Source organism: Bos indicus, chromosome 12, assembly GCF_029378745.1.
Source record: "Bos indicus isolate NIAB-ARS_2022 breed Sahiwal x Tharparkar chromosome 12, NIAB-ARS_B.indTharparkar_mat_pri_1.0, whole genome shotgun sequence".
Classification (NCBI taxonomy): domain Eukaryota; kingdom Metazoa; phylum Chordata; class Mammalia; order Artiodactyla; family Bovidae; genus Bos; species Bos indicus.
The window spans coordinates 48649114-48674665 of NC_091771.1; the positions used below are offsets into that span (position 1 = coordinate 48649114).

The window sequence follows — 25552 nt, forward strand, 5'->3', positions numbered from 1 at the left end:
ATCATTGAGTTCTGGGTCCTCAATGTGATGTCTATTTGATGCAATTTATATTATACTGGGTCAGTCCATCCTCCATTGGTCATGCCTTATCTCCTGTGTAGCTCAGTGAGAGAATAAATAAGACGGAATCCAGTGATGAGGATTTAAAGTCACAGTACATTGCCGGTCTCCCTTGGTGGCTCGGCAGTAAAGAATCCACCTGCCAACGCAGGAGACTCAGGTTTGATTCCTGATCTGGGAAGATCCCCTAGAGAAGGAAATGGCATACCCACTCCAGTACTTTTGCCTAGAGAACCCCATGAACAGAGAAGCCTGGTGAGCTACAATCCATGGGGTGGCAGAGTCAGACATGACTTGGCAACTAAAGAACAATATCAACATTGCCAGCTTGTGTGTCTTACTTTTTATCTGTAAAAGGGGTATAACACCATCTACTTCACAAGTTTCTTTTGACTGATCAAATAAGGAAACACAACAGTGTACTTTATAAACCAGAGAGCACTACCAAAGTATTTTTTTTACCATAAGTATTTTTTTTACCATAATATACCTTTGTACCGGAGAAGGCAATGGCACCCCACTCCAGTACTCTTGCCAGGAAAATCCCATGGACGGAGGAGCCCCGTGGGCTGCTGTCTGTGGGGTCGATAAGAGTCGGACACGACTGAGCGACTTCACTTTCACTTTTCACTTTCATGCATTGGAGAAGGAAATGGCAACCCACTCCAGTGTTCTTGCCTGGAGAATCCCAGGGATGGGGGAGCCTGATGGGCTGCCATCTATGGGGTTGCACAGAGTCGGACACGATTGAAGCGACTTAGCAGCAGCAGCAGCAGCAGCATACCTTTGTGCAACAAAAACTTATTAGACCTCAGCTGTATTAAATGCCTTTACTTTAGATCCAGTATGATTGAACAAGGTGCTCTAAGAGTTCTAATTTCCTTGGATCAATGTCACAGGGGATCTATGTGGGCTTCCTCAAGCCACTCTGGACAGGTTGAGGAATGTTAGTATTTATATGCTTCTGTGTTATAGACAGATGGTTCCAGGTTCCTTCTGGCCATCTTCTGCCAGTTCTAACATATAGCAACTGGCTACAAAGAGGAGCGTTCTAGTGCCACCAACTGCCCACAGACACACCCACTTCCACTCCCTGAGAGGTACCAGACTGCTGGGCAACTTGGCTGCCTGCATATAAAAATGGGGAAACACAGTAGACACATTAGCCAATAAAGCACATACTGGCAGCTGAATCAAATATTTAGGCTCTAAGATGTACCCAAATAAATTGTTTGTGTGTTCTAACAAATGTTTTATTTGGAAAGCATTTCCCAGTACAGCTGCTGTCAAAAGTACCCATTTTTTGTGGGTTAAATCAAGGACTGGAAGTAGCAGAAAGGCATGGCATGTTTTTTAAACAAAATTACATAAGCTGCAAAAAAATATTAATGTCAACTGTGGGAGGGCATCCTTGAAAAACAAAAGCACTGCTAGTGGTTTTCAAAGTTTATACCAATTGCAAATAGTAAAAATTTATAAACATAATTACAAAATGAAAAAGTTATCAGAACTTGGCAAGAGATTTAAAAGATTGTGCTATTTTCAAAAATATGTAATATATCAATAAAAGTAGATGGCAAAAAAGATAAAATCAAGCAGGGAGTCAAGAAGTTAAGCATTATAAATTAAACCCTTCACTTGTCATATCTTTTTAATAAGCCATCAATCACAAAGACATTTAAGGGTTCTTATACAGGAAGTTAATAATTTGGGGGAGAGACATAATGCAATCCAAATACATAGACTTCCTTAGCAAAATAAACTCTGGGACCAAAAGCCAGACAGAGCCTCTGATAAGCTGCCAGACTCTATAAAGACACAATAATATACTACAAAAGCCTGGAGAACTATTGACCCCTATTATTGGGCAATACTGTAATGCATATATAATTCATCTGGGCTACATCACCCTTTTTCAGTTGACTTCCACCTGCATGGTGCTGTGCTCCAAGACAGAAAAAGTTACTAAAGTCTGAACCATGAAGTTGATTCCTTTTAGGCCCCAGATTAAGCTGCTGCATAGCATAGGGAGCTCAGCTTAGGGCTCTGTGATGATCTAGACAGGTGGCTTCAGGGGTGGAGGCAAGGCTCAGGAGGGAGAGGAATATATGTATACATATGGAGAAGGCAATGGCACCCCACTCAAGTACTCTTGCCTGGAAAATCCCATGGACAGGGGAGCCTGGTAGGCTGCAGTCCGTGGGGTCGCTAAGTCAGACAAGACTGAGTGACTTCACTTTCACTTTTCACTTTCATGCATTGGAGAAGGAAATGGCATCCCACTCCAGTGTTCTTGCCTGGAGAATCCCAGGGGCGGGGGAGCCTGGTGGGCTGCCGTCTATGGGGTCACACAGAGTCGGACACGACTGAAGAGACTTAGCAGCAGCATGGCTGATTCACATGTTGCACAGCAGAAACTAACACAACATTGTAAAGCAGTTATATTCCAGTAAAAAAAAAAAATAATAAAACATTTTGTGGGCCAAAATTAAAAAAAAATAAATGCATGATGAATATTTCTCCTGAGACTGAAAACAGAGAAATGATGGCTAAATAGGTTCCATCACCATCAATTTTTGAGACTTTGTGTATAACTACTGATGACAATGAAAATACTACATTCATGTTGGCAATGTGATCTATGAATAAAGACAGCTAATAAATGTTTTCCTCCTGAACTGAAAGGAGTTTTAGAAGTCTTTTTGCATGTTTGCTAGTTTGCTTCCCACTTACACATTAACTGGTTGCACAACTACACTGACCAAATCAGTCATATTCTTGGTATTATGCAATCAACAAATGTTTATTAAATAAAGTTAAGGGCACAAAAATACTTTCAGGAAAAGAATGATGAAAAAGGAAACTGTAAAATTTTAAAATACTTTATTCTGACAAAAAAAAAAGAGAGAAAATTTAATATGCATGAGTATGTAAAAATCACAAAAACCTGTTAAATATAATTATAGCTTGAGAATTTATGACTGTTCTAATACTGAGTTTTGAATGATCAGGATGAAGAAACACTGCCAATACATGAAACATCCCCCATTATTCTGATGCACTTTCATTGTTAATGTGTCTTTAAGGAATTATAGACAGTCTTTAAAATAGTCTTCAAAGTTTAATTCCCTACAATTAATCCAATCAATAACATTATCAGTATGATTAATAATAATCATTTAGAACAGCATGGCATTCATCAGTCACAGAGAGTCAATCCTTGTGATACATGACAAACAACTTCCTTCTGGGCCATCCCAAAAGGAGGGAAAATATCAGCTGCATTTAAATATAACCATAAAAAACTGCACACAAGGCCTGATTCTTCTTTTTTGGGGGGTAAACTGTGTAAATCTCAGTTTGTTTTTCTCACCTTGTACATCTCAGATTGAATTCACAGTAATCACAGCTACAGTGGAACATCTTCACACATAAATGAAACAAATAACTAGTAGATCGATACAAGGGGACAGACTCTCAGCTAAAACCTTGCCCTAGTGTGACCCAGCACTGGCCTTCTGCACTCTAAAGACTTAATGAATCACCAGGAGAACACTGGAGATTGTCTGGTTTTGCCCATGTAAGAACTGGATTTATGTCAGCACCAAAAAAAAAAAAAAGATCATTCTCTTTCCAGGAGATACATACACAGAAGTAAAGACTATGAAGTACGGGACATAATGATTCAATGCAGCTTATGTCCTTATTTTATGAATACTTCCTTGTATGTTGAAACACCAAGAATGACAGAAAACCAGGATGCCGAATGAGTGACTGATTTAAAGTGATATGCACTTTAGAGTAAGCTGTTTCTATGTGGGCAACTGGAAACGGTGCAAGGGGACATATAAAGGAGACATGGGGAAGCCCTTTCAGAATCTCTGAAGATGTTCCGCTCTCGAAAATGCATAACATGATCTTGTTATTTAACACTGCAGAGGCTCTTACTGGCCCCCAAAGTAATCTTAAATACTTCAAATAAGTACTCTGTGGAGAAATTTTCAGTTCATTAATAAATAAAAATCTATGAAACAGGGCTCCTACGTGTCAAGAAGAAAGCCACAGGATGAAACAAAACACCACTGAGCTCCCTAAAGACTAGCTTTGTGCCACTTAGCTGAAAAGTGCAGAAACAGCATGCATGCCTTTATAAGGAAGTTATACCTGTGTGCTCCTTTGAAAGGATTATCACTGTCCACACCTGGCTAAAATGCAGGGAGAACGCCCAGAATATTCAGACACAGCTCACACAGCCACGCCCTTTCCTCCCCCACTTCCCCAGAATAAGGCTAACCCATTCCTCATCTGGAATTACTACAAAGTGAGAGACAGTAACTGATTCTCAATGTGCAGCAACCAAGAAAAATAGGTCTCAACCACAGAAGGAAAGAAGAAAGATTCATCAGCACTGCATCTCAGTCACAGAATATCTGTTCACATGACAAAATGAAGCAAAACAGGAAATATGTAAACATATCTCAGGATTAAGGAAGAATGGGAGAGAGAGAGAACGGGAAGGGAAGGAAGGGAAAAGTGTTCATTTCTAAAGAAAAGACAACCTGAAAACAAAAAGCTTCCCATTGTATAATAGCAGGATTTTTAAAAATTATTATCATGAACAGGGGCTCAGAGATGAAATGATGAAATAAGAAAAGTTAAAAAGATGCTGCAGAGCCATCAAAACACATTGAAGACCGAAAACGTATCAAATCAGTACTGATAAACCAAATAAAAACACCAAGGGAACGAGAAGATATGGCTAGAAATGAGAAGATAAGGCTACAAAATGAATTACTAGTGTTTTTTTAAAAAAGACTTAATTTAATTCCAGTGAATATATAAAGACAAATACAGTTTTTAATGGAGAAAAGACAGGGGGCATGAAGAAGAACTTGAAAACTGCTTATTTTCTAGAAAAGAGCCCCAAAACTGACTATAAAAATATTTCAAGTAATGATACTACAAATTTCCCATACCAAGCAGGAAAGAGATTGCAATGACAGTTAAAAATTGATACAGAATGATCCAAAAGAATTATATCCTTCAGTCACTGAACTTCAAGATACAGAAAAAACATTCTACAGGTGCTCAGGAAGAAAAGAGCAATTCCCACACATGGCAGGTGGGGTTGTGGGTGGGGGTGAGGAGGTCAAACTAGACTCACTGTTTTATGGGGAACATTCCCTGCCAGAAGATAAAATAGCAATGTCTACAGATTTCTTAGCGGGATCCCCAAATTTTACAACAAAGCAAAATATCCTTTGAATAGAAAAGAAACATAGTAAAATATGCAAGAAGTCAGGGAATACAGCATCCATGAGTCCTTTATAAAATAAACTATTCAATAATAGGATCCAGCCAAACAAGTTATTGGGCTTCAACTGGTGGCTCAGACAGTAACAAATCCACCTGCAGTGCAGGAGACCTAGGTTCGATTCCTGGGTCAGAAAGATCCCCTGGAGAAGGGCATGGTAACCCACTCCAGTATTCTTGCCTGGAGAATCCCCAAGGACAGAGGAGCCTGGAGGGCTACATACTATGGGGTTGCAAAGAGTGGGACACGACTGAGTGACTAAGCACAACAAACCAAGTTATAAACACGGAAGTATGGCAAAAAGACTACTTGAACACTCAAGTTTTATAAAGCTCTGAGGGAAAGTATAATCCAATTCTTTTATTAAATCAATCTGACATTAGGGTATAAACACATCTGTTTAATGTGCCCGAACATAAAAATATCTTAGGGACTGCAGGGTGTTAAGATATTTTCTTAAAATTACTTGACAATGAAATCTGCTTGACCAAGAGATAAATTAAAAGAAACAACTCAGAACAGAAAAGCCATGGGAAAGGACCAGGATGAACATCACACTAATGTAACTGATAAACAGCAAACTGATTTAAATATTTTGCTATATAACCAATGAACTTTTAAGAACACAATACAGATGTTCTACTTTTTCAGAGGCCCAGTAAATAGCTAGCTCTACACAGTCAACAAAATTTGCTAATTGCTCAACTGATTTGATGAAAGGCAACCTTGACACTTAACTGAACTTTTAATTCAAAAACAATCATTATATATTCATTAAATTATTTCATAAATAAAGCAAGCACTTCCATTTAGAAATCTTAAATTCTAATCACCTATATATCAAGTATGTAATTCGAAAGTAACCATGTAACTCTAAAAATCCTAATAAAAAAAAATTACAGAGAAAGTATGGAAAGACAAAAGCTTATCCCATTTATTCACTGTCAATTTTTTGTTACTATTGGAGGCCTGCTAAAGTAGTTTGTCTAAAATTACCTTGCATCATTTCAACCACTTTTTTTCCCTCTAAACACTACAGTTTAATAATTAATGCACACTTACTTAAATAACTTACAAGTGAAATCAGATGAGTGAATTCAGTGTTAATAAATTTCCTGAAATACAACCTGAATATTTCTTTTAAAAAAGAAACATATTTTCAAAAAGCACCTCAAAAGAATGTCAGTTAATCACATCAAAGGGAAACAATTAAGAATAAAATATACCTACAAACTGTTAACTGTGACCTCATGGGTTAATAAAATAGAGACAGCCACTTTTACAGGTTACACTGGTAGAGCTCATTCAAATACCTTAAACTTGTACTCTAACATTACAATGCATTAGATATTTTATAAAATGGCCCCAACTGACCTTTCTGTTCTGTCCTAAACTATAGCTATTCATTGGTTTCTAAAGTTATGCTCTTCTTTTCTCTGTTTGTATAACTCCTGGTTGAATCTTTCACAATTATTCAACATTAGCCATCATTCTTCAATGATCATCTCACTTGAAGACTCTCTTGTTTTTTTAACAGGTGGCGACTATTGCCTTTAAAAATCCCATCAATGGTTTATATTATCTCACTGGATGTCGTCGTATTTCTGCATCCAAGTCTTTTATACTTGTTTTATATCAATTCTCTCCATGCCTGACTCGCCCACTTTTCTCTTCTCTTTCCAAAAACATTACTTGGCTCATCTCATTTACTCTGACAGCTTCTAGTGCCATCAATATCACTGACTTCCTAAGTAATAGACCCAAATATACGCCCAGGAAAATCCCTTTGGATTTCTCCCAGGAAATTCCAATTTCACAACTTCAAAACACTGCATCATGTTTTGCAAACCTGATCCTCCCAGTAGCACCATCCACCCAGTGACTTCATTAAGCAGTCAGTATTCCTAATAACAAACTAGTTGCTGCTGCCGATAAGTCACTTCAGTCTTGTCCGACTCTGTGTGACCCCATAGATGGCAGCCCACCAGGCTCCTCTGTCCCTGGAATTCTCAAGGCAAGAATACTGGAATGGGTTGCCATTTCCTTTGCCAATGCATGCATGCATGCTAAGTAGCTTCAGTCATGTCCAACTCTGTGTGACCCTATGGACAGCAGCCCATCAGGCTCCTCCGTGTAACTAGTTACACCTCAGTGTAACTAGTTTGTAATGGAGAAGGCAAGGGCACCCCACTCCAGTACTCTTGCCTGGAAAATCCCATGGACAGAGGAGCCTGGTAGGCTGCAGTCCACCGGGTCGCAAGAGTCGGACACGACTGAGCGGCTTCACTTTCACTCTTCACTTTCATGCATTGGAGAAGGAAATGGCAACCCACTCCAGTGTTCTTGCCTGGAGAATCCCAGGGACAGAGGAGCCTAGTGGGCTGCCGTCTATGGGGTCGCACAGAGTCGGACACGACTGAAGTGACTTAGCAGCAGTAGCAGCAGCAGTACACCTCAGTAATAGCTCAGTTACAGCTCAAGCAGGCTTGGCTTCCCTTTTTATACTTTGTCTCTTCCAACTGGAGCCTGACTGGCTATGTCTTACGCAAAATAGGGGAAACGGCACCAGCACTCGCCTGATCAGTTATGCCCAGGACCAATCAGGGGAGGGGGTGTGTTTGTTGTGGGTTTTTCTGGCCAGGGGTTCTCACTCTAGCCTGGAGCTACCCCTGTCATGGGCTTTGCTTTTTCTTTTTTAACCCTCTGCTTGGTTCCCCAATCTTGGGCCCCTTTTTCTGTTCTAATTAGCAGAATTCTTTATCTCCATTCTAGGTGCTAACATTCCAAACCAAGTCACCATCATATCATGCTGCCCTATAATAGACCCAACTCCAGTTTTTTTTTTGCAACCGTCCAATCCATTTTCTATACAGAAGTCCATGCCATTTTCTCAGATGTCCTGACTATATGAACCTCCTGCTTGCAGTCTTTCACCCTATGACTGCGTGTAAAGTGAAATGGAATAGTGTCCTCACAATGCTGAAACACAGTAATAATTAAGTAGATGGAGTATGTAAATTCTGAAAAAATGCATTATGAAAAAAAGGAAAATGACTAAATAATGAGATGCAAGGTATATCTCTTAAAAATATTAAAAATTATAAATGAGTATGCATCTGTTGCTGCTGCTAAGTCGCTTCAGTCGTGTCCGACTCTTAGCGACCACATGGACTGCAGCCTACCAGGCTCCTCCATCCATGGGACTTTCCAGGCATCTGTTAGCATAGTTCAAAATATATATAACCAAAATATATAGAAACAATGAAAAGCTAAAAGAACCATGACCAGAAATGGAGATTTTTAAGCCATTCTTTCAGTCATGGATAGATTAGCTAAGCAAAAACCAGTAAGGCTATAAAGATTTTGAGCAAAATAATTTAAAAGCTTTATCAACTGAACAAAGTGATACAATAACAATAAGCAATCATATATTATTTCCAAACACACAGCATTTAAAAATTGCTCAGGGAGTAGGCCATACAGTAATACTATAAATAATTAATATCAAGTAGACAATACACTGTAAGTACAACACAATGCAGCTAATTTGATCATTTAAACACAACACCGACTCGATGGACCTGAGTTTGAGTGAACTCCGGGAGTTGGTGATAGACAGGGAGGCCTGGCATGCTGCAATTCATGGGGTCTCAAAGAGTCGGACACAACTGACGACTGAACTGAAGACTCATTTGAAAAGACACTGATGCTGGGAAAGACTGAGGGCAGGAGGAGAAGGGGAAGACAGAGGATGAGCTCCCAGTCAACCACATAAGGACAAGGGTAAACAACCAACATGCAACCTTCTGTACCCAGACAACCATTCTGCTTTTCAACTCTCTGTAACAGTTTTCAATAAATTACATGAGACGTTCAACACTTACTATAAAACAGACGTTGTGTTAGATGATTTTACCCAACTGTAGGCTAAAGTTAACTGTTCTGGGCACACTTAAGGTAGGCTAGGCTAAGCTATGATGCTTGGTTAGTTAGGTATATTCATGCATTTTCAACTTAAGATATTTTCAACTAATGATGGGTTTATTGGGACCCAACTTTAATATGAGTCAAGGATCTATAAATAAGTCAAGATTCTCAGAGAAAATTTATAGTGGAATACAGAAAATAAATAGTTCAAAACTTCATATCAAAACTCTTAAGAGAGTTATTGCTGTGCTAATTATACACTGAAATCCTAAAGTATAAAAAAATAATTAGTTCAGTGACTAAATTTATTAGACAAAAAATATGAGAATAAACTCAAGAGAAAATTAAAGACAAAAACTAGGAATATATATAAAACAAAAATAACAGAAAGAAACAACAATAACAAACATAGGAGGTTTTTGAAAAGATATAAAATGGACAAATCTCTGGCAAGACTTACCACAGGAAATAAAAGAGAAATGAAAAATGCAAAAAATAATCATTTTGAAATAAATTAACTGAAAAGGGAGACATACCATAAATACAGCAAGATTAAAGATGTAATTAATGGACAACCGTGAACATCCTTGCTGTGGCCTGAAATGAGTCTCCCATAAATTTTTTATGTTAAAGTCCTAGTAACTCAGAATGTGACTGTATTTGGAGACAGAGCCTTTACACAAGTAATTAAGGTAAAATGAGGTCAAATTGGTAGGTTTTAATCTAATATGATTGGTATACAAAGGAAAGACTAGGCTAAGGCACAGGGAGAAAAAAGCCTAACCCTAACCCTAACCCTAATAGATATAAGCAAAAGAAAAAGGCCTCAGGATAAATCTATTCCATCAACACCTTATCTGGGGTTTCTAGCCTCCAGAAATGTTAAGAAAATAAATTGCTGTTATTTAATGTCACCAAGAACTAGAGATCAAACTTCCAACATCCGTTGGATCATCAAAAAAGCAAGAGAGTTTCAGAAAAGCATCTATTTCTGCTTTATTGACTATGCCAAAGCCTTTGACTGTGTGGATCACAATAAACTGTGGAAAATTCTGAAAGAGATGGGAATACCAGACCACCTGACCTGCCTCTTGAGAAATCTGTATACAGGTCAGGCAGCAACTGTTAGAACTGGACATGGGACAACAGACTGGTTCCAAATAGGAAAAGGAGTACGTCAAGGCTGTATACTGTCACCCTGCTTATTTAACTTATATGCAGAGTACATCATGAGAAACACTGGGCTGGATGAAGCACAAGCTGGAATCAAGATTGCTGGGAGAAACATTAATAACCTCAGATATGCAGATGACACCACCCTTATGGCAGAAAGTGAAGAGGAACTAAAAAGCCTCTTGATGAAAGTGAGAGAGGAGAGTGAAAAAGTTGGCTTAAAGCTCAACATTCAGAAAACAAAGGTCATGGCATCCGGTCCCATCACTTCATGGAAAATAGATGGGGAAACAGTGGAAACAGTGTCAGACTTTATTTTGGGGGGGCTCCAAAGTCACTGCAGATGGTGACTGCAGCCATGAAATAAAAAAGATGCTTAATCCTTGGAAGGAAAGTTATGACCAACCTAGACAGTATATTAAAAAGCAGAGACATTACTTTGCCAACAAAGGTCCATCTAGTCAAGGCTATGGTTTTTCCAGTAGTCATGTATGGATGTGAGAGTTGGACTGTAAAGAAAGCTGAGTGCCGCAAAACTGATGGTTTTGAACTGTGGTGTTGGAGAAGACTCTTGAGAGTCACTTGGACAGCAAGGAGATCCAACCAGTCCATCCTAAAGGAAATCAGTCCTGAATATTCATTGGAAGGACTGATGCTGAAGCTGTAACTTCAACACTCTGGTCACCTGATGTGAAGAACTGACTCATCTGAAAAGACCCTGATGCTGGGAAAGATTGAGGGCAGGAGGAGAAGGGGACGACAGAGGATGAGATGGTTGGATGGCATCACCGGCTCAATGGACATGAGTTCGGGTAAACTCGGGAGTTGGTGATGGACAGGGAGGCCTGGCGTGCTGAGGTTCATGGGATCCCAAAGAGTCGGACACAACTGAGCGACTGAACTGAACTGAAGCCACTAAGTCTATGATATTTTGTTATGATAGTTCAGGCAAACCAATAAAATTTTCATGCCAATACATTTAAAATCTTAAAATAAATGAACAACTTTATAGAAACACAGTGCCACAGAAACACACAACTTAAAAATTGTCTGAAGAAGAAACTGAAAACCTAGTCTTTTTACCTCTAAAGGAAATGAACTTCAAGTTCAAATTTTAGCCACAAAGAAAATTCTACTCCCAAATAGCTTTACAAGTGACTTCTACCATATATGTAAAGATAAGATTATTCAAGTTATTCACATGCTCTCAAAGAACAGAAACAGGAAGATTCTAACATTGATAGCAAATTCCATTCCAAACAGTTTAAGAAAAGAAAATTACAGGTCAAATTCACTTAGTAAATATAAATATCCTATATAAAATTATCATGACAAAATGCTTAGAAAACACTAACCACAGAATAGGTATACAATGCATGCTCAGTCACTTCAGTCATGTTCTACTCTGTGCGACCCATGGACTGTAGCCCACCAGGCTCCTTTGTCCACAGAATTCTTCAGGCACGAATACTGGAGTGGGTTGCCAATCCCTTCTCCAAGGGATCTTCCCAACCCAGGGATCGAACCTGTGTCTCTTACATCTCCCGCCTTGGCAGGTGGGCTGTTTACCACTGCTGCTGCTAAGTCACTTCAGTCGTGTCCGACTCCGTGCGACCCCATAGACGGCAGCCCACCATGCTGCCCTATCCTTGGGATTCTCCAGGCAAGAACACTGGAGTGGGTTGCCATTTCCTTCTCCAGTGCATGAAAGTGAAAAGTGAAAGTGAAGTCACACAGTCGTGTCTGACTCTCAGGCTCCTCCGCCCATGGGATTTTCCAGGCAAGAGAAGTCTATAGAATAGATACATATTCAGCCAAATTTAAAAAAAAAAAAATTATTTAAAAAGTAAAAAGAAGGTCCACAATCTTGGAGAAAATATTTTCAATGCATTTAATCAGCCTTGTTTATCTACCCTGAAAGGGAGAAAAAATATTGACTACCATTCAATAGAAAAATAGGCAAAACATGTGAAAAGGAATTCCAGAGATGAAACCCAAATAACCAATAAACATATAAACCTTTAGTAACAGCCAATCACCATTAAGACCGGAAGGAAACACTGTTTAACACAACACCAGACTGACAAAACTCTAAACATCAGCAGAAGCCAAGAGTTGGTAAGGATATGGAGAAACGGAACTATTAAACAGCACTATTTAAGTGTTGCAACAATATGGAAAATCATCTGGGCACTATGTAGCACTGCTGAAAATGTTCATTCTCTACAATCCAGCAATTCTACTCCTAGGCATATGTTCCAGAGAAACCTTCTACCTGGGCACCAAGACACATGTAAATGACTGTACACAGCAGTATTATTTAAAATAGAAAAAAAAAAAAAAAAAAACTACAAGAAACAGAAACATCTACTGCTGAAGAATGGATAAATTACAGTACGGTCATAATAAAATACAGTTCCATTCAGTTGTGGAAGTAAATAATTTTACCTACATAAGCCAATGTGGATGACTATCAAAAACAAAATATAAGTAAGAAAGGCAAGTCACAAAAGAAAAGAGCATAACCCTACTCATCTGATGTGCTAAGTCACTTCAGTCGTGTCTGACTCTTTGCGGACCCTATGGACCATAGCCCTCAAAGTTCCTCTGTCCATGGGGATTCACCAGGCAAGGATACTGGAGTAGATTGCCTCCTCCAGGGGACCACCAGGAATCCAACCTGCAGCTCTTCTGTCTCCTGCACTGGCAGGCAGGTTCCTTACCACTAGCACCACCTGGGAATTCCCTAAGTGAAAGTCACTCAGTCATGCCCAACTCTTTGTGACCCCATGGACTATACAGTCCATGGAATTCTCCAGGTCAGAATACTGCAGTAGGTAGCCTTTCCCTTCTCCAGGGCATCTCCCCAACCCAGGAATGGAACCCAGGTCTTCTGTATTGCAGGCAGATTCTTTATCAGCTGAGCCACAGTGGAAGCCCAAGAATACTGGAGTGGGTAGCCTATCCCTTCTCCAACAAATCTTATTGAATCTGGGTCTCCTGCATTGCAGGTGGATTCTTTACCAACTGAGCTATCAGGGAAACCCTACTCATCTGATATCCCCCAACAAGATGAAGTAAACCATATATAGTTCCTGAATATGTCCTTATATATGATGAGAGGTCTCATAAAAAGTAAGTTAAATATAATACAAGGATAAAGCTCATGTCTGAGACTAAAAGTTGTTTAGTTGCTAAGTCATGTCTGACTCTTTGTGAGCCCATGGACTGTAGCCTGCCAGGCTCCTCTGTCCATGAGATTTCCCAGGCAAGAATTCTGGAGCAGGTTGCCATTTCCTTCTCCAAGGAGACTAAAAGGGATCTTTACAAATACTGGAAATATTCTACTTTTTAAGGTGAGTTTCGCTATATCCTTGCACTTATAAGTTACATATACAGCACACAGGTTCTTTTATACCCACCAAATACTTAATAGGGTTTCCCAGGAGGCACAGTGGTCAAAAACTCTGTCTGCCAATTCAGGAGACACAAAAGGCAAAGAGTTCATTCCCTGAGTCAGAAAGATCCCCTGGAGAAGGAAATGACAACCTACTCCAGTATTCTTGTCTGGAAAATTCCATGGACAGGGGATACTGACAGGCTACAGTCCATGGGGTCATAAAGAGGTGGACATGACTGAGCACAAGTTAGCATCTTCAAGAAAGCATCTACTCCTACTCTTAACTGCTGCTGCTAAGTCACTTCAGTCGTGTCTGACTCTGTGCGACCCCACAGATGGCAGCCCACCAGGCTCCCCCGTCTCTGGATCCTCCAGGCAAGAACACTGGAGTGGGCTGCCATTTCCTTCTCCAATGCATGAAAGTGAAAAGTGAAGGTGAAGTCGTTCAGTCGTGTCCAACTCTTAGTGACCCCATGGACTGCAGCCCACCAGGCTCCTCCATCCATGGGATTTTCCAGGCAAGAGTACTGGAGTCGGGTGCCATTGCCTTCTCCTACTCTTTTAACTAGAATTGTTTAAATTAAGAATTTTCAAAGTTACTAATTTTGAAATAAAATGACTAATGGCTAGAAATTTGCTTTATTAAGACTATATAGTCATCTCATAACACAAGCAATTAAGATAATCAAAATTTAATTTCCAAAGTTTAAGAAAAACAGAATAGAGAGGAAATTTTCAGAACATTTAACTTACCAAATTACCCCAACACCATATTTTCCATTAAAACAAAGTCATGTTGCTAGATGCCTTAATATAAAATTGCTGGTCTACTACTAAAAAATCATAAACACTTAGTATAATACCTTCTTCATATTTGTTATTGTATTTAACCACAGTCTGAGCAGTATTCAGAATATTTTTATGTCATCAGCATAGTGTTTAGGAAAATCCTCTCTTGCCATTTTCCACATGGTTAGCTCCTGTAAACCAGGAAACCATTGTTTCCCTCAATTACCACCTACTGGAAAAGTCAACCTTAATAAATTTTCAGTGTTTCACGTTTTGTGATCCACTTGCCAACGTTTCAGGATCTCATCTTTCTCTCTCTTCCTTCGCATGTGGTCACTCTTTAACACTTTTTTCAAAGAAGGGAAATGTAAGAGAGATTAGACTCATTTTCTCTCTCATGCTCTTTCCTTCGTCCTCATTCATCCTCCACCCATCATTTGTTCAAACATTCATTGAAAAGATATCAACAGGTACTTTTCACTTTAATGTTAAAAACAGGCAAAAGGTAAACCTACTTGCTTAAATTAGGTTTCAAAAATCTGTGAACTACAAGCAATCATGTTGCCTTTATGCCTTCCTTTCTCCCTAATCTTCCACTCTATAATTGGCTGTCACCTTGAGCAAACTTCTTTTTTAATTGTTCATTTTAATTGATTTTTTTTATCTTACTTACACGAATCCACTTGAATGAGGTATTTCTTATACTACCATCCAACTTTAAATTTCTATGTTTCTAATATAAATGTTTGAAATTTTCAACATTACTTGAGAAGAAAGATCTAGAATGAAGCTGCTCTTGAGGGCAACAACATCATTTCCTTAAAGCATAGACCCTGCATGGTGAACTACTGAACAAGACGGAGCCAGCATAAAAAGAATGACAATTCACTAGCCCACTGGTCTCTTCAGTCTCCCCTCTCAACTGCTCAACATATTTCAATAATGAAAGAGCAGCTAACGTTACCAGCAGTTTCTGCTGGGGCTTTTGCAGTATCTCAGTTTCACAGTTAGAGGCAAAGTAACATGGAGATTTAATTTCTCATTCAAAAAACACTAGAGACTGCACTATAATTAAATTCTTGCATTAGAACAACATATATTGTTTCCAGCAAAATAAAAAATAAGCGCTGTTGCATAATTGATTAGAAACAGGGAAGGGGAGTTAATTCACACTCTGAGTTGCAACACAGAAATCTCTTGGCCTTTTCTCTTTTTATCTCCCCTTGATTATTTGCACCAAGCTAGCCAGCAGTGGGCTGAGGAGCTGTGAAACTGCATGTCAGGGTCACCTCTGAAAATCTGATATCTGTTTTCTTCAAATTCTATGGAGAGAATTAAGAGGTGAGATGGTGATGCAATAATTACCTAGTTAGATGAGCAAGCATTTCAGATCCATAACAGAACCAGAAGACATTATAAGTGGAAATCATTTAATTGCTTAAAACGACTTTCACTTACTATCCTCTACCTCTAATCACTCAACCTCTCCTCCTCCCAAACAAATACCTTCACAAGTACCACCTCCACAATTATTTCTCTACTGGGGCCTTTCTAAATGGCACTTTTAGAAATGATATACAAATAAATGTTATGCAACAAAAATTAAATACATGACATTCTACTAACTGCAGTGCAACCTTAGGCAAGTCTCTCACAATTTCAGAGAATGATAAAGGTCATCACTGATGGAAGTAAAAATCTGGGAAGAAGCTAGACTCCCACCAACGTCCATCGTTTTCTCCTCTGCAGAATGAGTACACCATGGAGCAGAGAGTTGTTTATAAACATGAGTAAGACAGTCTGTCCTTTGTATCTATACGTTCAGTTCAGTTCAGTCACTCAGTCATGTCCGACTCTTTTCGACTTCATGGACTTCAGCACGCCAGGCTTCCCTGTCCATCACCAACTCCTGGAGTTTATTCAAACTCATGTCCATCGAGTCAGGGAAGCCATCCAACAATCTCATCCTCTGTCATCCCCTTCTCTTCCCACCTTTAATCTTTTCCAGCATCAGGGTCTTTTCCCATGAGTCAGTACTTCACATATGGTGGGCAAAGTATTGGAGTTTTAGCTTCAGCATCAGTCCTTCCAATGAATATTCAGGACTGATTTACTTTAGGACTGAGTGGTTGGATCTCCTTGCAGTCCAAGGGACTCAAGAGTTTTCTCCAACACCACAGTTCAAAAGCATCAATTCTTCAGTGCTCAGCCTTCTTTATGGTCGAACTCTCACTCCATACATGACTACTGGAAAAACCATAGCTTTGACTAGACAGACCTTTCTTGGCAAAGTAATGTCTCTGCTTTTTAATATGCTGTCTAGGTTGGTCATAGCTTTTCTTCCAAGGAACAAATGTCTTTTGATTTCATGGCTGAAGTTAACCATCTGCAGTGATTTTGGAGCCTAAGAGCAATTAGGTTGCTTAAAAAAAAAAAGTTCAGATATTGGTAGAACATACCAGTTTATATTTTTACGTTTATAAGGTGTGTGGGGTGGGGGGCAGGGGAGAGGTTGATTGATTCTAGTTTATGGGTTGATGGTTACTAGACTGCTCTGAGTTTTAGTTACTTTTTAATCACTGCATTACTTTTAAACTGAACTGTAAGTGAAATTCACATTCCTTAAAGACCAGGAGCACACAAATTGTGCTACTGCTGCTGTGCTACTATGCTACTGTGCTGTGCTGCTACTACAAACAGTAGCAGAGATCCTACTGTTTCTCAAAAGATGGGCAGAGCTCTAAAACAGTGAATCCAGGGAGGTGGCTGTCCAGAGCTGGTGAGACTTCTCTGTGTGGAAGCTTATCTCCACTACAAGCCTGGCTCCCAAGTACAGTGCTTCCAGTCCTTGGACAGGAACGGAAGTAACAACCTAGAAGGCAGGAATCAGAAAAGATAGATGGCGTCCAGTACTCAGAAAGCGGGAACGGTTGGGAAGGAGACCCCTGCAGGAAAATGGACAGAATGGGCAACGTGGACTCAGGAGTCCATGAACCGTCATGAACTGTCACAGCTTGGCTGAGCTCCACCTGCACTGCCAGCACTGGTCCTGGGTGACAAGGAGCATTTGGTGGGACTCAAGAAGGCAGAAGTGCAGCAGCCCTCCCGTTCCCATCACACGAGGAAGATGGTTGCAGGGCTCTAGAGGTGGGGCCGGCCTACAGGCTCTCCATCAGCTTATCTGATTCTCGACCCTGGTATGTCTGACTCAGTGAAGGCGCCCGCTTCCCCTGCGGTCCAGAGCATCCTGGAGGTGAGAGCCTAGTGAGCAGTAAGGAGTCTGTGTGGATTCAGCTTATCCTCAGGGCTTTTAGTTCACCCCCATTCTCCAGCACCTTATTTGCCAACTGCTTGCCCTGTGGATTTAGGCCTAATATCCAAAATACAGAAGCAACAATCTGCCTAACTTGCTCAACTAATTTCTACAAATAAATATGGTCAAATGCTCATAATAAATCCCATATTCTCTACCACTCCCATAGCTCTGTTTCTCTGAGTAAACCTTACCTGATACAGAACTTGGAACCAGATCTAAAATTCCAGGAAAACAAAGTATGGTGAATATAAGTACCCAGTTGACTCTTAAATTGTAATATTTGTGAGTTTTACTTCTATGAGGCCATAAGTTATACTGAAGGACCAAATTATGCATAAGGTAAAGAATCACTCTCAATGTTGAGTCAATAATTATTCGTGATTTTACTAAACAAATATCTCTTTCGAGAACAGTAATAAATTCTCAGCTAACATCAACAGGAGAAAACTGAAGGAGGCTACGCTTTAAAAAAAAAAATGCACAGATGTTGATAATAACAAAATTAACCAGATAGATGTTATATTTCAACAAATGTTTTCAACAATCACCCTGTTGCTTTAATACTCTGATGTTCTCATTAAATCAAAACTGTTCAACTGAAATGGTTATGTTTAAAAGATGCTCATATCATTTTTATGATCACTCCTGAAATTTTCTGGCAAAATACATTATATAAACTACTTTCATAATGTACTCTAAATAGGATGACATAAAGCTTAGCTGAAGAGCCACTATAATCAAAAGGCCAGAGAATGAAAATGTGAGAGAGACAGACATAAAAGGAGAGAGCCAGAGGAGGAGGGAAATAAAAAATCATTTAGACACATAAATGAGCCTCAGTAGATTTTGGGTGAAATATTGAATAGCATCACTGAATATTACATTTATGCAGGGCACTTTTGTGTCCAAAGGAAAGACAATATACTTTTGTATTTACTTAGATTTTTTTTTTTTAAACAGAATATTATGACTTTTTCTCCTATTTCTTCCAGTCAATGTGACATCATCATTCAAGGCCCAGGTCAAAGGTCACTTCACAAGTGAAGCCATCTATGGCCCACACCAACTCCAAATCAAGATTGTAGTTACTTATTTGCCTTTTCCTGAGATGATGTAACCTTGAAATCAGGGTCTAAATATAATTTGTCTTTGTAGCCCAATAACTAACAAATAACAGATTCTAAGTATATGATTGCTAAACCCATTCACACTACCGCATAGACGTGATGGTTAATTTTATATGTCCATACAGTTACTGTGAAAGTCAAGTGAGAAAAAAATGCTAAAGGATTTGCATACTGTCTGCTAGCTACTATATTCTCATTAAAATAGTCATTTGTATCATTTTAAGTCATGTTAATTGGGTCTGTTTGACTTTAAGAAAATCTGCTTTTCAGGTCAGTAACTGTGTATGCATTATTTCCTTTTACTGAAGAAATGCTGGGATGTACTCACATACCTGGGGGTACCTACTTTGTATTTCAGCCTCTGGCTTCAGGGTCTAACTAGGGATTTCCAAATTGTTACTCTATGTTGATAAAAAACAGATACATATGGCTTTCTTCTGGAGGAAATAAAATCCTGAGCTCACTGGGTATGCTGCAGTTACTTGGTTCGTCATTGTTTGTTTCACTCACAGAATGCTGACAGCTTATTTTATATTAGTGAGAATTCTCCAAAGAAATGGAATAGGAGACATATATATGTGTGTGTGTGTGTGTGTGTGCGTATGCATGTATACGTGTGTATATATATATGGTATGTGGTATATGGTGTAATGGAGAAGGCAAGGGCACCCCACTCCAGTACTCTTGCCTGGAAAATCCCATGGACAGAGGAGCCCGGTAGGCTGTAGTCCACCGGGTCATTAAGAGTCGGACACAACTGAGCAGCTTCACTTTCACTTTTCACTTTCATGCATTGGAGAAGGAAATGGAAACCCACTCCAGTGTTCTTGCCTGGAGAATCCCAGGGACGGGGGAGCCTCATGGGCTGCCGTCTATGGGGTCGCACAGAGTTGGACATGACTGAAGCGACTTAGCAGCAGCAGCAGCAATATGGTGTATATATATGGTATACGGCAAGTGGTAAAGAATCCACCTGCCAATGCAGAAGACACAAGAAACAGAAGTTCGATTCCTGGGTGGTGAAGATCCCCTGGAGTAGGAAATGGCACCTCACTCCAGTATTCTCACCTGAAAAATTCCATGGGCAGAGGAGCCTGGCAGGTTACAGTCCGAGGGGCCAGAAAGAGTTGGACATGACTGAGCACCTGAACACAAAACATCTATATATGAGATATGTGATCTACTGCAAAAATTGGCTCATGTAATTATGGAGACTGAGAAGTCCCGTGATCTGCATTTACAAGCTGGAGACCAGGAAATCTAGTGATGGAATTCCTGTCCAAGTCCAAAGGCCTGGGAAACCAAGTCCAAGGTCAGGAGAAGGCTAATGTCCCAGCTTAAGCAGCTAAGGGACTGATCTCGCCCTTCCTCCACTTTTGCTTTATTCAGGCCTCTCAACAGGTTGGATGATGCCCACCACTGGGCAGGGCCATCTGCTTTTTGAGTCCACTGATTCAAATGCCAACCTCACCTAGAAATACTCTCCCAGATATACCCAGAAATAATGTTGTATGTGGGCACCCTGTGGCCTAGTCAAGTTGACATACAAAATTAACCATCACAGCTAGCTCCTGTCCAAAATGGTTGGTGCCCCTACCCACAATACCACCTGCCACATTGGAAACTACTGGCCCCATTCAAAGATGGGTAAAAACCGAGCCAGGCCACAAGGAAACTGAGCATAAATGTAGCAAATACCAAAAGCAAGACAGAAACGGAGCAAAGAGGCCAATGAAGAACAATCATCATAAGAAGAACTACCCAACGAAACAGATGAAGAATTTAAATAACACTTCACAGACCCAATAATAATAGTAATAATTTAAACAAACGGCTCTTGCTTTAAAAGAAAATAATGTTCAGGAAAGAAATACAAGGGCCCAAATGATAAAATACAAGATATTTGAATCAGATGAAAATAAATGGACAGGGTTATAAAATACTACAGAGATGAGAAGTCACTTTAGGAACTAAAAAATAACAAAGAATTTGACTAAAAATATAGCAGGAAAAAATACTGAATGGGAAAGAACACTTCAGTGAAATTAAAAAGTTAAAGATAATACAAAAAAAACAAGGAGAAATGTTATACCTACCTTCAGAGTTAATAAAGAAGAAAACAAAAAGATACCGTCAGTTCATGGAATTCTCCAGGCCAGAATACTGGAGTGGGTAGTCTTTCCCTTCTCCAGGGGATCTTCCCAACCCAGGAATCAAACCCAGGTCTCCCACATTGCAGGCGAATTCTTTACCAGCTGAGCCACAAGGGAAGCCCAATTTGTAAATATGAAGGCATAAAATGAGAGTCTGCTTCTCAGAGTTAAATGGCAAGATCCAAGAAAAACTGATACAGAATGAGAAAAAAACAGAAAGAAAAACTGATGAAGTTACTGAACTTCTTTCTAGCTTACTAAAAATAGCCCATGGACATCTGAACAAAAAGCAAAAGAAGAACAAGTGCAAAGATCAGTCTGCTTCAGGCTGCACAGTGACACCAAATGTGCACAGTGACACCAAATGCCCGGTGACAAGAGAGTGATCCCACACTTCGGAGAAAAAGAACTCAGACTGAATCGTTTTGATAATCACAGTTAGCAATCAGAAAATAAATATTAATAATCTAAATTTTAGAAGAGAAGAAAAGCAAGTTAAAAAGAAATGTCATTAATCTACCCACCTTTCAAAGCAAAAAGTCAAAAGATGTTGTTTAGAGTTAAATTCAGTCATTAAAAAAGACAGAAATAAAAGAATACAAAGAGGGGTTTTTTGTTTGTGTCTTTGTTTTCTGGTCTTTCTCTTAATTCTCAAGTAATACAGTCACTTTGGTGAAAGGATATTAACTTAAAAATAGTAAATTCCTTTGGTTTAAACCCAGCTTCTAAATCTTCCATTACATCAGAAGCAAACAAAAAATAACTCTATATTAGAAGCAAAATATAAATATGGTCCTACTTTTGCAAAACCATCTCTATTTACTTGTATATATGCACACACAGATGCTGTAAATAATGCTCACCAAATGCCAACAAGTATGAGGCAGGGAAGTGATAGGGCTTTGTATGCTTTAATGTTTTTAAAATGAGCAATGCATCATCTTTTCAACTAATAAAGCTTTTATCCTACTTCAATAATGGCACAATCTTTCTCAAATCCCTGTATATCATTTTGTTCTTATATCCCAGGTCTAAGAAACTAGACAGTGAAGAGTTAAGGGACTTGATAGAAGAATGACCTCACAAAGGATGATATTTTAATAAATATGAGATACACCTATTAGTTTGGACCATTATCAAATCTACTGATTATACTCAAGAAAATAACTTTTATTATAACTAGATATGCCTGGAAACAGGATGAACTGCCACATGCAGTAAGAAATTGCACAGAGTACTCAAGATACAGTGCTAAAGTAATCAACCAACGCTTACGGAAGAAAGCCATACCAAGCACATATTAGAGTCAGTGACCTTCGTGGCCACTTTCAGTTCTTAAAACACTTGACTTTGAAGTGACATCATACAAGAAAGTCATGAATCTCTGGCTTATGCTATATAAATAAGAGTATCAAGCACCACCCTCACTTTTAGGACTCTATAGCTCTGAATTATTTTCACAAATATGTCATATTTCCTTTCACCCCATTACAACTCTTGAAATAGGCAGGACAGGTGTTATTTTTCCACACTGCAGTTCAGATAATTAAAATTCAGAAAGAAGTCACTGGCCCAAGATACTACAAAGAACTGCAGAGCAAGATCTCATTTTCTCTGATTCCATGTTTATGATCCAGGTGACTACCTAAATGCAGAGTAGCCCAGTGCTGATGATAGATTTCACTTATATCAACCCAGGCTTTCTCAACAATTATGCCAACTTAGCTCAAAATGGAAAAAAAGACTGGCTTGTTGCTGGTACAGTTTTCTACTTTGTGTGAAGAACGTCTTGAAACTTTATGGAAAAGAAATTTAAAGTAACCACATTATACCTGTCCATTGCTATGAAACAAAATTTTGGTAGGGAATTAAAACTTTCTCAGAAAGGTAAGCTATTGTCCTCTTGCTTTCCAAACTTACCCACTGCCAACACTGGAGCAAAAGTTTGAACATGAATTCTGATAAGCTGGACTAATGTATATGCATGCATATGTTCTGGACACCTGCTCTGAACCAGCTGCTCAGAGTACTGGGTAACATATTGAAAAGGCTGGAAAACAGTGGAGCAAAGTCAGGTCTGTTGGAGTCAGGTCCACAAACATTCACAATGAGAGAAACTGCTAAAATATGCTAAAGAGCTAAAATATGTTTATAGACCAGGTTTTATGCTGATATATTTGAGTAGAAATTAATGGTAACTGGAATCTTTTTACAATTTATTTAATATTATCTAATGGCAGATGGGGAGAAGGCAATGGCACCCCACTCCACTACTCTTGCCTGGAAAATCCCATGGACGGAGGAACCTGGTAGGCTGCAGTCCATGGGGTCGCTGAGAGTCAGACACGACTGAGCGACTTCACTTTCACTTTTCACTTTCATGCATTGGAGAAGGAAATGGCAACCCACTCCAGTGTTCTTGCCTGGAGAATCCCAGGGACGGGGGAGCCTGGTGGGCTGCCGTCTATGGGGTCGCACAGAGTCGGACACAACTGAAGCAACTTAGCAGCAGCAGCAGCAGCAATGGCAGATGGTATAGGGGCAAAAAAGAAAGAATTTAAAAACTAAGTAAAGAATTTAATGTGAATTTATATAGGTATATTTTTATATAAATATATATTTATACACTATATATATTTATACATTATTGATTGATTGGAAAGGGAGAGGAAGACTGCTTCTAGAAGACTCTTGATATGGCTACAAAAGAAATTTTACAAATGCTATTCAGGCTCTTTAAATGTTAGAACCTACACAGAAAGGCACCGCATCATATTCTGTGGCTCTGACAAGATTTTATCACCACTGGCAAATTGGAAACGTACAAAACAGTTTTAAGAGCCATATTCAAATCCCTTTTCAATTATGTAGACAGTGGCAATGTTGCATCCACTGCTGACATTTTAAAAACATCATCCTAAAACTGACCTTGGGAATATATGTGAAGTATAGAAAAGATAAATGTCCAAACTGCAATTTTCTCTCTGAATCAGACCTTATGAAAACTAACACCACCTGATCCAAGCAGGTTTAAAAACAAGTATCAGTGAATTTGTTCTAAAGCCTCTATACCTGAAAACACAGATTTAAAAATATAAAAAACAGCATGATGAATAATGTAATTCATCGGGACAAACACATTAAGTGAAACACTCACTATGCCTCCCTCTGTTCAAAGGGAGGCATTGAAATGAGTGAAAAATGTTGAAATGAGTTCAAAGACTTCTGAACTCATGAATTGTAAGTTATGAGGCATGATCATTTAGAATGAATCACACATAATATATTATAGCTAATCCAGATAGCATCTTCAGTTTATACTCAGGGTAAGTATTAACACAATGATTCTCTTTGCCATCATCCTCAGTTGTCATAATTATATCTATGTCATAGACAGTTATATCTATAGTTATATAGTTATATCTATGTCATAGTTATAGAACAAGGACATTGTCAAAATGTATAAACATACAAAACTTAACACTGATCTATTCAAACATAAAATTTTCATAACAACTGAGCAAAAACATAAATACAGTATTAAACTCATATATAGGGAAAGTGAGAACTTTTTGTATGATAATGAGTGAAGATTTCCATGGTAACAGAGGAATGAGCTGCGACTATTTGAATTTACTACATTTGCCCTATTTGTCTTCAGTTCAGTTCAGTTCAGTCGCTCAGTCGTGTCCGACTCTTTGCGACCCCATGAATCGCAGCACGCCAGGCCTCCCTGTCCATCACCAATTCCTGGAGTTCACTGAGACTCACGTCCATCGAGTCAGCAATGCCATCCAGCCATCTCATCCTCTGGCGTCCCCTTCTCCTCCTGCCCCCAATCCCTCCCAGCATCAGAGTCTTTTCCAATGAGTCAACTCTTCGCATGAGGTGGCCAAAGTACTGGAGTTTCAGCTTTAGCATCATTCCTCCCAAAGAAATCCCAGGGCTGATCTCCTTCAGAATGGACTGGTTGGATCTCCTTGCAGTCCAGGGGACTTTCAAGAATCTTCTCCAACACCACAGTTCAAAAGCATCAATTCTTTGGCACTCAGCCTTCTTCACAGTCCAACTCTCACATCCATACATGACCACTGGAAAAACCATAGCCTTGACTAGACAGACCTTTGTTGGCAAAGTAATGTCTCTGCTTTTGTATATGCTATCTAGGTTGGTCATAACTTTCCTTCCAAGGAGTAAGCGTCTTTTAATTTCATGGCTGCAGTCACCATCTGCAGTGATTTTGGAGCCCCCCAAAATAAAGTCTGACACTGTTTCCACTGTTTCCCCATCTAG

The 25552-nt window shown here is 39.2% G+C and overlaps 1 protein-coding gene across 17 annotated transcripts in view; it reads right to left on the bottom strand.

Annotated features, from left to right (window-relative positions):
• The window catches only part of KLF12 (KLF transcription factor 12), a 567887-nt gene that overhangs the window by 331102 nt on the left and 211233 nt on the right, over nt 1–25552 (bottom strand). The gene's annotated exons all lie outside the window — the stretch shown is intronic.